The 13,971-nt window shown below is 36.9% G+C and overlaps 1 protein-coding gene and 1 long non-coding RNA gene across 17 annotated transcripts in view; one reads left to right on the top strand and one right to left on the bottom strand.

Annotated features, from left to right (window-relative positions):
* The window catches only part of C2CD6 (C2 calcium dependent domain containing 6), a 127,470-nt gene that overhangs the window by 51,466 nt on the left and 62,033 nt on the right, over positions 1 to 13,971 (top strand). The window lies entirely within an intron of this gene.
* LOC111094329 overlaps positions 1 to 13,971 on the bottom strand; it is a 40,976-nt gene that overhangs the window by 4,399 nt on the left and 22,606 nt on the right. The gene's annotated exons all lie outside the window — the stretch shown is intronic.

The raw sequence follows: 13,971 nt of genomic DNA, 5'->3' as shown, positions 1-13,971 counted from the left end.
GTTAAGAGTTAGGAAGTAGGCTTAGAAACAGCTGCGTGAACAGTGCCCTGGTTGTTGCTAATTATCCTCCAGATAGGGAGACTTCCTTGCCAATCTGATGATCCCCCTCAATGTCTGTCCTATGTTAACAATTATTACTAAGATCAGTCCTGAGTAAGCAGAAGATTCTGCTCTTTGACAACAGTTACGGTGGTGCCTACCTATACTGAGATGAGAGGATGGAAATTTATAACTGTTATGGATAGAAACCAACTAAATCATTAGAACTTTGTCTGGTTTTCTTGGGAGATGAAGATGCCGGCTGTGTGATACCTATAAAGGAAGGACGGCAATGACTGGGCCATCTCATGGCTAAGTACTGCTGCAGTATATGGTGATAATCTTACATACATTCCAAAACAATAGTAAGAGATCTGAGTTTTTTTTTTTTTTTTTATCATGAGTTCTGGCTACTAAAAGGCAGTTTGGCCCTCTTGGGGAGATTATCCTGAGACAGAAAAACCCTGGTGGAAACCATAATAGGTAGTGACTAGTTTGGAGGCATTTATTGCCCTGATTGTGTACACAGAGCTGATGAGAGTTATCCACTGACCCAAAAAAATGGACCCAAAGAAATATAAATTCTTGAAGTCAGCTCTGGTGCCTTGGAAAACTCCTTTAACCCTGATGTTGAAGCCAGGAAGAATTTATGAGATGTCATCATAGTAACGGGACAGCAGATGCCCTGGATTGAAGTGGACTCCTCTAAGTAGGTCACTACTGTGCAAGCCAAGTTTAAGTTACCTGACAACACAACAAACCTCATGGACCTATACAGAAGGAATGTGACTACAGCTCTCAAGTCAAATAATTCCCAAAGGTGAAATAAAGGTGTCAGCTATGAAGACCTTGTTGCCTGATATAGAGTGTTGGGTAAACCAGCAACATTAGAAGTTCATTTGATTGAACTATGAATTGCTGCTACACCACTCAAAACTGAAAATAAACGTGAGGTCTTGTTAGATGGCCTGGAGTTGCCTTCTTCTGAATGAACCCCATGACACTTCCTTTCCCTCTTAACCTCATCCCAAAGGCTTTAAAGAGAAACATGATTAAAGATGGAGCCATGATCTCCCTGTCCCTAAAAGGGGATATAAGGTTCTATACTGCCATCGAAGTTTTCTGGGGGAATTTCAGGGAGGGTAAGGACCCAACCATTTCTGGCTTTGTTGGTTATGAATGTACAAGTCTCTACCTATGGAAGGAAAACTTAGTTGGATTCAACTTGCAGGATTTGGGCAGGGTTCACAATGGGGAAGGAACTAATATAACCTTTTGGATGAGTCTTTTTAGGGCAGTTCAGTGTACTGTTGTTTTCCACATCTGAATATGTAGTAGGAACTATTATATTCCTACTTATCTGTCTCCATTCCACAGAGCTACAGGTAGAGAAGTGCTGGTGGGACATGTACTGCTACTCAGATTGTAAATTGTCTCCTTGTGCTCTTTCAGATGGTCTAACAGAAACACACTAGAATCCTAGAAGGAAAGGGGAAATCACAGCCTTCATTGAGGACTTAAAGGAGCAGGGAAAGCTGCATTATCTCAATACCACATCCCTATATGGCCAGTGAATTTGCTAATGAAGTTGGAGACTTAGAGTTATCACTCTGAATCCAATTGTTTCCTCTATATCCCTGCTGTTTCAGGTATTGCGATTATAACTGTATCCACTACACAAGACTGATGGCACTCGGTATGCTGTCTTGTACGCTGCCAGTACCACCCTTGCCATACCACTGACAAAGGGTGAAGCCAGTTTGCATATGACTTTCACACTTAGCCAGGGTACCTACTAGCCTGCTACTTTCTACCAGTGAGTGTGTCTGAGCTACTGAGCCCAGGCACACTCTGAAAGCAAGGCAGTGTATGAGGGAAGAGGGGGTACCAACCCTGAGATAAGGTAAAGTGCCAAAATAAAGCAGAAGTCTTGCCTTCTAGGAGCACCTGCGTGGCTCAGTCAGATAAGTATCTGACTCTTGATCTCAGCTCAGGTCTTGATCTCAGGGTCATGAGTTCAAGCCTCACTTTGGGCTCCATACTGGGCATGGAGCCTACTAAAAAAAAAAAAAAAAAAAAAAAAAAAAAACACCAGAAAACCAAAAGCTTCTAATTGCTCTAGATGTCCCTCACAGGCTAGCCTTCCTCACACTCTTGTTTTTCCAGTGTTCCTACTTTGGAAATAACAATCTCCTGATTTTAGTTGGTGTAGCCACTAGCATGCAGGGGAGTTTGTGTTATAGGAGGAGAAAAGATACCTGAAATCAACTGACTGGGTTTGGGCAAAAGTTCCAGTGGGGAAAAACTTAAGAGTGACCTTATGGGTAGGGCCCTCACTGCTGATTGAATATACTGTTATAGTTCTCATTACTAACCTTATGAAATGAAATTAATGTGTTGCATGCTTATACTGTAAATACTCATAATTTGTCAGAAGACAGTCTTCCATTCAGGGTTATTGCCACAGGTACAGAAGTTATTGTCATTTGCCACAGGTGGGTGGCGGATCAGGATTTATGTGAGTGCCTCCACCCTCTGATTTCTAAAGATGTTCTGTTGGTTAGCAAGTCAAAAGCCTCCATCTCATTGGCTCTGGTTGACCATCAGGGGTAGCTGATAAACCCTGAAAAATCCAAGAGTCTGCTTGCCAAGTAGATTCTCTTGGGACTCTGGACAGATTCACAGCACTCAGTTCCTTTGGCAGTCAAAGAAAAAGGGCAGTCTCTTCAACCACCTGTCACCCAAAGGATGCTCAGCATATTTTTTTTTAACTGGGTATGAGAGACTGTATATACCTCATTTAGGCATTGAACATGCTTTGAGTGGGGTCTAAACCAGTAGATTTTGCTGGCCAAATGGTAGTAGTATGTTAAGAGGTACATCTGACTTGGTCCTAGCATCTTTTTGGTTTTGCATGATAAGTATCAGCCACTGGTTTTGGCCCTAAACTTATCCCCTATTTTGGCACCTGAAACAAAGTCAATGGCTCAGTGGAGCCCCGGATTCACAGAGGTGGCCCTAAATGCCTAGGCAAAGTTCACTGATGGTTCAGCTAAGCCGAAACCTGATGGTGTCAGTGAGTTACTGTGGCTGTTTAAGGGCCAGGTATGCAGAAGCAATAATGGATATGGTTACCTGACTTTGTTGGGCAGAACTCTGGCCAGTACTACTCTTAAGAGCCTTGTTATATTTTTACTTACTTTTGGGCTATTGTCAATGGCTTAGCTGCCTGGTTTGTCATTTGGAAAACCACAGACTGCTGGATTAAAGACACTTCTCTTTGGGGCTGCAAACTATAGAACCAAATTGCTACTATGAAAATAACCGTCTGGGTCACTTCTGTAGATGTGATCAATAAAGGCATGTTCTTAGTGAGACTAGCTGGAATCAAGCTGCTGATTTAGCCTCTACTCCGCAGATTGCCACAATTATTGCCTGGATTTATCATACTGCCCACCTTCATAGCTGGGCCCAAAGTAGTCAACTTTGGTGAAGTTTAGAGGCTGCCACTGCATGCCCAACTTGATTCCTGCCAAATGTTGACCCATTTGTCTTGTGATAGGAGAGCTTATATTACAAGTATCCCACCTGCTCCTAGCATCGGACTTTGGGACATCTTTGGTGGTAATTGGTTGATACTTTTCCAGGTTATGGTATTACTTTCAGTCCAGTCAGATGACTTCAGCTACATCCACATCATGGACCTTGTAAGATCCACACCACATCTTGTAAGTTGCAAGATTTTACTCTTCTTTATGCCTGAGTAATATTCCACTGTGTGTGTGTGTGTGTGTGTGTGTGTGTACACACCCATATATACACACCACATCTTGTTTATCCATTCATCAGTCAGCTTCCATAATTTGGCTACTGTAGACAATGCTGCTGTAGACATCAGGGTGCATGTATCCTTTTGTATTCTTTGTGTAAATACTCAGTAGTGCGATTGCTAGATCATAGGGTAGTTCTATTTTTAACTTTCTGAGGAGCCTCTCTACGGTTTTCCACAGTGGTTGCATCAGTTTGTATTCCCACCAAAAGTGCACAAGTGTTCCTTTTTCTCTGCATATTTGGTAACACATGTTGTTTCATGTGTTGTGGATTTTAGTCATTCTAAGAGGTGTGAGGTGGTACCTCATTGTAGTTTTAATTTGTATTTCCCTGGTGATGAGTGATGTTGAGCATCTTTTCATGTGTCTGTCAGCCATCTGTATGTCTTCTTTGGAGAAATATCTATTGATGTCTTCTGCCCATTTATAAATTGGATTATTAGTTTTTTTGGGCATTGAGTTTTATAAGTTATGTATGTATTTTGGATACTAGCCCTTTATCAAATACATCATTGCCAAATATCTTTTCCTATTCTGTAGGCTGCCTTTTAGTTTTGTTGATTGTTTCCTTCACTGCACTGAAACTTTTTATTTTGATGTAGTCCCAGTAGTGTATTTTTGCATTTGTTTCCCTTGCCTCTGGAGACATATCTAGAAAGAAGTTGCTGTGGCTAATGTCAAAGAAATCACTGCCTGTGCTCTCTAGGATTTGTGTGTGTGTGTGTGTGTGTGTGTGTGTGTGTGTGTGTGTGTGTGTGTCATGTCTCACATTTAGGTCTTTAATCCATTTTGAATTTATTTTGTGTATAGTGTAAGGAAGTGGTCCTGTTTCATTCTTTTGTCACAATTTACCTCTTTTAATATTGTGAATCCATTAGCAAATTATTAAATAGTTATTTTTAGTAGTTTGTCCTTTAACCTTTATACTAGAGTTAAGTGATAATATACAATCATATTACAATGTTAGACTATTCTGATTTTGACTGTATAACTATTACCAGTATGGTTTATATTTTCATATGTTTTTGTTAGTAGCATCCTTTTATTTCATTTTGAAGAACTACTTTCAGCATTTTTTGAAAAGCAGGTTTAATGGTGATAAATTCCCTTCTGTTTCTCTGGGAAAGTCTATTTCATTTCAAAGGACAGTTTTGCTGAGTAAAATATTATTAGTTGGCAGGCTTTTTTCTTTCAGCACTTGAATGTAGTGCTCTGCTGGCTGGCAGGGTCTCTTTGATAACCTTATAGGGGGTCCCTTGTATGTGAGGAATTGTTTTTCTCTTGCTGTTTTAAAATACCCTCTTTGTCTTTGATAATGGAAGTTTTATTACAGTGTGTCTTAGAAAAATCTCTTTGGGTTGAATTTCTCTGAAGACCTATGAACTTCATATATGTCCAAAATTCTCCCCAAATTTGGAAATTTTTCATTCATTTCTTTAAATATACTTTCTGCCTTTTTCTCTCTCTGTTCTTATGGGACTCCAGTGATATGTAAATTGTTTGACTTGATGGTACTCCATAATTCACATAGGCTTTCTTCACTTTCTTCATTCGTTTTCTTTTTTGTCTTCTGGATAACTTCTTTCTTTTTTAAATTTTATTTTTGAATTTTTTAATGTAAATTCAATTTGCCAACATATAGTATAATACCCAGTGCTCATCTCATGTGCTACTCCTTCCTTCTTTCTTCCTTTTTTCTTTCGTTCATTCTTTCTTTTTTCTTTTGTTTGTTCTTTCTCAAGACCAAGTGGATTCCTTATTACACTTAATTTTTTTAAATTTGAATTTTATTTTAATTCCAGTATAATTAACATACAGTGTTATATTAGTTTCAGGTGTACAATATGATTAAAAAATTTTGGCAGCCCTGGTGGCCCAGCGGTTTGGTGCCAACTTCAGCCCAAGGTGTGATCCTGGAGACCAGGGGTTGAGTCCCACGTCAGGCTCCCTGCATGGAGCCTGATTCTCCCTCTCTCTCTCTGCCTGTGTCTCTGCCTCTCTCTCTTTCTGTGTCTGTCATGAATAAATAAATAAATCTTTAAAATAATTCTACATATGACTCCATGCTCATCAAGATAAGTGTACTCTTAATTACCTTCATCTGTTTTACCCATCCACCCACCTACCTCCCTTTTGGTAACCATCTGTTTGTTCTCTATAGTTAAGAGTCTCTTTTTTGGTTTGTCTCTCTTTTTCCCTTTGTTCATTTGTTTTAATTCTTAAATTCCACATGAGTAAAATCATATATTTATTTTTCTCTGATTTCATTTAGCATTATACATTTCAGATCCATCCACGTTGTGGCAAATGGCAAGATTTCATTATTTTTTATGGCTGAATAATATTCCATTTTATATATATCTCACATCTTTAATGATTCATCTATTGATGGACACTTAGGCTATTTTCATTATTTGGTTATTATAAATAATGCTGCAATAAATATAAGCTACAAATATCTCTTTGAATTAATGATTTCATATTCTTTGGGAAAATATCCAGTAGGGCAATTACTGGATTACAGAGTAGTTCTATTTTTAATTTTTTGAGGAACCTCCATACTGTCTTCCACAGTGACTGCATCAGTTTACATATCCAGCAATGCAGAAGGTTCCTTTTTCTCCACATCCTTGCCAACACTTGTTTCTTGTGGTTTTTAATGTAACTAGTCTCACAGGTGTAAGGTGATATCTCATTGTGGTTTTGATTTGCATTTCCCTGGTGATGAGTGATGTTGGGCATCTTTTCATGCATCTGTTCACCAATCATGTGTCTTCTTTGGAGAAATGTCTCATGTCTTCTCATTTTTAATTAGATTATTTGTTTTTGGGATGTTTAGTTTTATAAACTCTTTATATATTTTGGATACTAACCCTGTATTGGATATGTCATTTACAAATATATTCTTCATTTCTGTAGATTGTCTTTTAGTTTTGTTGAATGCTTCATTTTCTGTGCAGAAGCAATCACCTCCTCCAGTTTTTACTGCCTGGCTTAGGGAGAGTAATAGCTTCTGTCAGCCTTGGCAGGGATTCTCAGGCTTTCTTAGACCTTTTCAGTGGATAGTCTGCTCAACATTTGTTCCTTCTTGGGTGGTGAGGGATGGGGAGGGGCAATTTTTTTTGAGGGGCAAATTCTTAAGATTGTATGCATTCTCTTGATTTTGTAAAGCCAGGATGGGTGCTGACAGCCTTCCATTGGCTTCCCTGAGGGCAGAATTGAATGCTCAAGTTTCTGTGCTTTTTCCCAGTCCTGTAGAATCAAGCCAGCTTTCGTGTGTGCTTACTAATTGACTGCAAAGGGTTACACTCACTGCTGAGCAGAGAGCCTGATGCAGGGCTTAATCCCAGGACCTGAGATCATGACCTGAGCAGAAGTCAGACACTTAACGAACTGAGCCACCTAGGTGCCCATGTCTTTACTTTTGATATCCAATTTAGACTGGTATTCTAGAATTAGATGAGAAATAGTCTTACCAAAGAGAAGAAGCAGGAGAAGGAGGAGTAGGAGATGAAGAAAGAGAAGAAGAAAAAGAAACAGGAAAATCTGGATGCAAGAGAGGAAATAAACATATGCTAAAAAAGAGATCCACAGTTTGATCCAATTAAACATGTGATAAATGCCTATATTAAGAAAAAAATAGAAATTGCAAATAAAGCACCTAACTTTATGCCTCAAGGAACTAGAAAAACAACAAACTAAGGCCAAAGTTAGCAGAAAGAAGGACATAAGAAAGATCAGAGAAAAAAAATAAGTAGAAACCAGAAAAATTAAATGGAACTAAGAGCAGGTTTTTAAAGAGATAACAAGAAATCTAGGACTCCTGGGTGGCTCAGCAGTTGAGCGTCTGCCTTCGGCTCAAGGTGTGATCCTGGGTCTGGAGATTGAGTCCTGCATCGAGCTCCCTGCAAGGATCCCACTTCTCCCTCTGCCTATGTCTCTGCTTCTCTGTGTTTCATGAATAAATAAATAAAATCTTTTTTTAAAAAAAGTAAAAAAATCTTTAGGTAGAACCACTAAGAAAAAAGGAAAGATGACTCAAAATTGGAATTGAAAGAGATGTTACAATTGATATCACAGAAATACATAGATTAATAAGAAACTCTTAAAAAAAAAAAAAAAAAAAAAAAATTTTAAAAGGGATCCCTGGGTGGCGCAGCGGTTTAGCGCCTGCCTTTGGCCCAGGGCGTGATCCTGGTAGACCTGGGATCGAATCCCACGTCGGGCTCCCGGTGCATGGAGCCTGCTTCTCCCTCTGCCTATGTCTCTGCCTCTCTCTCTCTCTCTCTCTGTGACTATCATAAAAAAAAAATAAAAAAAAAAAAATAAATAAAAAAAAAAAATAAGAAACTCTTGTGAACAATTATATACCAACAAATTGGATTACCTAGGAGAAATAAACTAATTCCTAGAAACATATAACTTAAACTGAATCATGAATAAATGGCAAATCTGAATAGACAAATGTGAAAGAAGATTAATAAACCCTCCCAACAAAGAAAAGTCCAGGACCAGATGGTTTTACTGATAAGTTCAACCAAACACTTAAAGAAGAGTGAATAAAAATCCTTCTCAAAGTCTTCCAAAAAATTAAATTGGAAGAAACTCCCAAACTCATCTTACAAGATCAACATAACTCTGGTACCAAAGCCACATAAAGACACTACAAGAAAAGGAAGCTATAGACTGATATCCCTGATGATTATAGATGCAAATATTCTCAACAAAATCTTAGCCAGCTGAATCCAATAGCATATTAAAGGGATCACATATCATGATCATGTGGGATTTATCCTTGAGATGCACAGATGGTTCAATATATGCAAATCAGTAAATTTGATATACCACTTTAACAGAGTTAAAGATAAAATTTTATGATCTCAATAGATGAAGAAAAACACTTGACAAAATATAGCATTCTTTCATGATAAAATAAGAAATTGGGTATGGAAGAAATTTACTTCAACATAATAGAGGTCAAAATATATCAAGCCAACAGCTAAAATCATCCTCACTGGTGAAAAGGGAGAAGGCAAGATGGAAGAAGAGTAGGGGATCCTTGTTTCATCTTGTCCCCTTAATTTAGCTAGATAATTATCAAATCATCTTGAACATCTATGAATTCAACCTGAGATGTAAGAAAAGAATGACTGGAACTATACGAATAGAAAAGTGACAACCTTTTAAAAAGTTGTGAAGTTAAGGCCCTCTGATTTTCAAAGCAAAATGTTATAAGGACTCATCTTTCAAGTGCTAGTTCCCCTTGCCTGGGGTACCTAGTGTGGGATCTATTCCTCTCTTCTCTGTGCTTGTGGTGTCCTCCTCCCCTTTTTGTGGCTAGTCTCTCTGGGTATGTAGATCCCAGCCCATGTCTGTGCCATCTACCCTTTTTAATGAGGCCTCTTCTCTGTGATTAACTGTGAGAATATATTTGGCCACTTTGGGGGTGTTCTGGATTAGTTTCACTGAAATTAATGTTATCTAGATGTATCCATGGGATGAGGTGAGCTTAGCATCCTCCTCCTCTGCCATCTTCCCATGCTCCTCCTCTTTGTCTTTCTTTTTTTTTTCAAATAGGAATATTTATTTTCATTATTCTATCTCTCTCCCACTAATGTATGATTAAGAGAGACTGATAATTTGCTTGTGGTTCATAAGAGTAATTCAAGGGAGTTGTATCTAGACTTGTATTTTAAGCCCAATGCTGTGGTTGAATGAAGCTTTAGGAGAGCTTGAATGGTAGTAAGCATATTTTATATTTGAGAAAGGTATGAATTATGAGTTATGGTACAAAATGAATAATTATGGCCAAGAAGATAGACTTTGGTAGAATGAATGATTGACCCAAACACATTACCCTTTCTTGTATTCATGCTCTTTTCCAATTAACTTTTCAGGTTTTTTTCTATTAGAAGTAGAGTATACTTCTGGGCCCTTTGCTTTGAGCTTGTTCAAGTCATTCTTCTTATAGAGACAGCCAGCATCCAACGATAGATCAATCCAGAAGTAAAGTGTTCAACCCCTTTGCCCCAAATTAGAAAAACTCTTTAGAGCCATCTCAACTTCAGGACTCCCTACAAGGTCTGCTGAGGCCATGATTGGGACTACATTGCAGGTCAACATCTATCTCTTCTTTACCCTCCCGTCCTCAGATGTTGGTCCCAATAGTACCCTCTAATGCATGTCCTAAACATACATTTCCATCACAGTTTCCCTCCCAGAGAACCTAAACTGTGAAAAGCAAAAGTAGAGGACAAAGGAATAGTAAATACTGAGAAAACACTAAACCTAGAATTCTACACTTACTTAAATGACCATTCAAAAAAATAAAAAATATGTGATAAAATTGAAGGAAAAAATTATTTAAAAAAATATATATTCCTTCAAAACTGGTAGAAAGGGAAAAAATATAAAAACCCATCCAATCTCATACAATACAGGAAAGGAATACAAAAGGATCTCAGGGGAAAAAAGCATTTTAATAGGAAAAACAAAACGTGAGTTACAATAAATTTGTAAGTGAAAGCCACCTTTTAAAATATTTTGAGACTGCACTGAAGACAACAGACACATGTAAAACTTAAGGGTACAGAAAGGGTGAAACTAAAGAGAAAAAAAATGAACAAATAACCAAAGGAAAGCTGATATATCACTATTGATAAAAAATTAATACTCGGGATCCCTGGGTGGCGCAGCGGCCTTTGGCCTGCCTTTGGCCCAGGGCGTGATCCTGGAGACCCGGGATCGAATCCCACGTCGGGCTCCCGGTGCATGGAGCCTGCTTCTCCCTGTGCCTATGTCTCTGCCTCTCTCTCTCTGTGTGTGTGACTATCATAAATAATAAATAAAATTAAAAAAAAATTAATACTCATTTTTAAAACAAATACAATTATTTGGAGAATAGAGAGTTCCTACATAATTACTTAAAGCAAGAAAAATTCACTAAGTAGACATAACCATTGATATAATTTCAAAATATACACAACTAAAAATAACAATTTCAAATAGAAATTGACAAATTCACAATTAAAATGAGATAATTTAATCTGTTCTTTTTAAGATTAATATTTGTGTTAATAGAGCTAGCAAGCAAAAACTTTAGTGAGGATGTAAAAATGACATAATAACTTGATATGGTGGACATATAATGAATACTGCTTCCAAACATTAGAGAATATGTAATTAAAGGATATAGGGAATTTTACTTTGATATAATCCCACTTGTCTATTTTTGCTTTTGCTGGCTGTGCTTTTGGTTTCATATCCAAAAAAAAAAAAAAAAAAAAACACTAAAAAAGCAACATTGAGAATTTTTGTTAATATCTAGGAGTTTTATGGTTTCAAGTCTTAAGGTTTAGTGTTCAATCCATTTTGAGTTGTTTTTTTGTATGTGTATGCTCTGAAACAAAGGTCCAATTTCATTCTTGTGGATATCCAGTTTTCCCAACACAATTAATTGAAGCGATTATCGTGTCCCCATACTTGGCACCCTTTTCAAAGATCAGGTGACCATATATGTGTGGATTTATTTCTGGGCTGTCTATTCTATATGTCTGTTTTTTTATGCCAGTACTATACTGGCTTGATTACTGTAGCTAACAACCAACAAAATGAAAAAGTAAACTATGGAATGTGAGAACATATTTATAAGCCATATCTGATAAAGTGTTAATATCTAAAATATATAAGAAACTCCTATGACTCAATAGCATAGAAACCCAAATAACTTGATTTTTGAAATGAGCAGAGGAACTGATTAGGCATTTCTAGAAGGAAGACATACAAATGACCAGCCAGTAAATGAAAAGGTGTTTAACATCGTTAATCATCAAGGAACTACAAATCAAAACCACTATGAGATCTTACCTCATACCTGCTATGCTGGCATTTATCTAAAACCAACTAAAGAAAATATGATAAATACTGGTAAGGCTATGGAGAAAAGGGAACTCTTATACATTGTTAATGAAAATGCAAATTTGTATAGTCACATTAGAAAAATGTATGGAGGTTCCTCAAAAAACTAAAAATAGAATTAACATATGATCCAGGAATCCCACTTCTGGGTGTATATCCAAAGGAATTGAAACCAGGATATCTGTATTCCCATGTTAATTACAGCATTATTTACAATAGTCAAGACATGGAGGCAACCTGAGTGTCTACTGAAGGATAAAGGAAATTTGGTATATACATACAATGGAATATTAATATGAGGAAGAAGAAAATTCTTTTTTGCAACAATATGAACCTGGAGTACTTTATGCTAGGTGAAGTAAGCAAGACACAGAGAACAAATATTGTATGATAACATATGCTGAATCTAAAATATTCAAACTCATAGAAACAGAATGAAATAGTGGCTGCCAGGGTTTGGAGGAGAAAAACAGGTATTCATCAAAGGGTACAAAGTTTAGGTTATACAAGATAAATGAGTTCTGGAAATGTATTGTACAACACAATGCCAGTAGTTGATAATACTGTATTGTTTACTTAAAAATTTGCTAGGAGGGTATATCTTAAGTGTTGTTATCACAGAAAATAATAATAAATAAGTAGAATGCACCTGGCTGGCTCAGTCAGAAGAGCATGTTACTCTGGATCTTGGGGTTGTGAATTTGAGCCCCACGTTGGGGGTAGAGATTACAAAAGAATAAGGAGAAAGAGAAAGGGAGGGAGGAAAGGGTAGTAGGAGGAAGAGGAAGAGAGAGAAATTGATGTAGCCACTATGGAAAAGACCATGGAGGTTCCTCAAAAAATTTAAAACTAACATATAGTCCAGCAATTCCACTTCTGGTATTTATCCAAAGAAAACAAAATCACTATCTGGAAAAGATAACTGCGCCCTCATGTTCATTGCAGCATTATTTACAATAGCCAAGACATGAAACAACAGAATTTTCCATTGACAGATGATTGGATAAACAACTTGTGTATATATATACAATGGAATATTATTTGGCCATAGAACAGAAAGAACTTTGCCATTTGCAACAACATGGACAGACCTTGAGGGTGTTATGCCAAGTGAAATAAATCAGAGAAAGAAATACTTTATTATCTGATATATGTAGAATCTACAAATGAAGAAACAAACAAGAATCACAGATACATAGAACAAATTGGTATTTGCCAGAGGTGGCAGGTAGGGGATGGCAAAATTGGTAAAAGTGGTCAAGACACAAACTTCCAGTTATAAGTAGGTCCTAGGGCTATAGTGTACAGCATGGTTAGTATACCTAATAATACTCTATTGCATATTTGAAAGTTGCTAAGTTGTTGACATAAAAATAGTCATCACAGAAAAATTATAACTGTGTGGTGATGGATGTTAACTTATGGTAATCATTCTGGTGTATATACATATCTGCATATCATATATATATATTAATTGCATCTAAAAGTATTACCATGTTATATGTCAATTATAGTCCAATAAAAAATAAAATATTTTTTAAAAGCATGTAGGAAATAAAAAGAGTAACAAACCAGAAGTACAATAATACTGGCTTTTGTGTTTACCTATGTAATTACCTTTCCCAGAATTCTTTGTTAATATGGGCTTGAGTTGTTGTCTAGTGTCCTTTGTTTCCAGCCTGAAGGACTTTCTTAGCATTTCTTCTTGTAAAGCAGAAATATTAGTGGCAAACACCCCCACCTTTTGTTAACCCAAAAATGCTTTAATTCTTATTAATTTTTAAAGGATAATTTGCTTGTTATATAGAATTCTAGTTGACAGTTTTTCTTTCAGCTGTTTAAATGTGCCATTCTACTGTCTACTTACCTACATAGCTTCTGATGAGAAATTGACTCTTAATCTTATTGAAGAATTTTTGTATGTGATGAGTTTCTTCTTTCTTGCTCCTTTTAAGTTTTTACTTTTTCTTTTAGTAGTTTGATTTATATTATGTCTTGGCATGTATCTCTTTCAAGTTTATCCTCCTTGGAGCATGTTAAGCTCCATCCATATTTGGATGTGTAGATTTATGCCTTTTGTCATATTTGGGAAGTGTTCGGCCATTATTTCTTCAAAAATTCTTTCCAACACTTTTTCTTCTCCTGTGATTTCTGTAAAATGTATATTGGTACATCTGAAGGTGCC

This window comes from Canis lupus, chromosome 37 (assembly GCF_011100685.1).
Source record: "Canis lupus familiaris isolate Mischka breed German Shepherd chromosome 37, alternate assembly UU_Cfam_GSD_1.0, whole genome shotgun sequence".
Lineage (NCBI taxonomy): Eukaryota > Metazoa > Chordata > Mammalia > Carnivora > Canidae > Canis > Canis lupus.
The sequence above is the reverse complement of the archived record's forward strand: the minus strand, read 5'-3'. Positions and strand labels throughout refer to the sequence as shown.